The sequence below is a fragment of the Monopterus albus genome, unplaced genomic scaffold (assembly GCF_001952655.1).
Source record: "Monopterus albus unplaced genomic scaffold, M_albus_1.0 scaffold249.1, whole genome shotgun sequence".
NCBI lineage: Eukaryota > Metazoa > Chordata > Actinopteri > Synbranchiformes > Synbranchidae > Monopterus > Monopterus albus.
In genome coordinates, this window is record NW_018128129.1 from 596,197 (window position 1) to 596,714 (window position 518).

Consider the following 518-nt stretch of genomic DNA (forward strand, 5'->3'; position numbering starts at 1 on the left):
AGCTGAGTGGCATGTCACCATATTCTAATTTATTGAGATAGTGAATTGGTGGGTTTTTGTTAAATGTGGGGCAAAATCATCACAATTAAAAGACCCAATGGCTTAAACTACTTCAGTCTGTGTGTACTGAATTTATATAATACATGAGTTTCACTATTTGAGTTGAATTACTGAAATAAATATTCTATGATATTCTAATTTAATGAGATGCACCTGTATGTTTATAGTTGCATAAAGTTTATTATATGCACTTTGCATATACAATTGAGGCACCGTGTCATAGAAGGAATGGGTGTAGACACATCTAGTGCTGATGCATCTAGCCTACAGTGGATATAAAAAGTCTACACACCCCTATTAAAATGCCAAGTTTCTGTGATGTAAAAAAACGAGACCAAGATAAATAATTCCAGAACTTTAGCCACCTTTAATGTGACCTATAACTTGTACAACTCAATTGAAAAACAAACTGAAATCTTTTTTTCAGTGGGAAGTAAAAATAAAAAACTAAAATAATG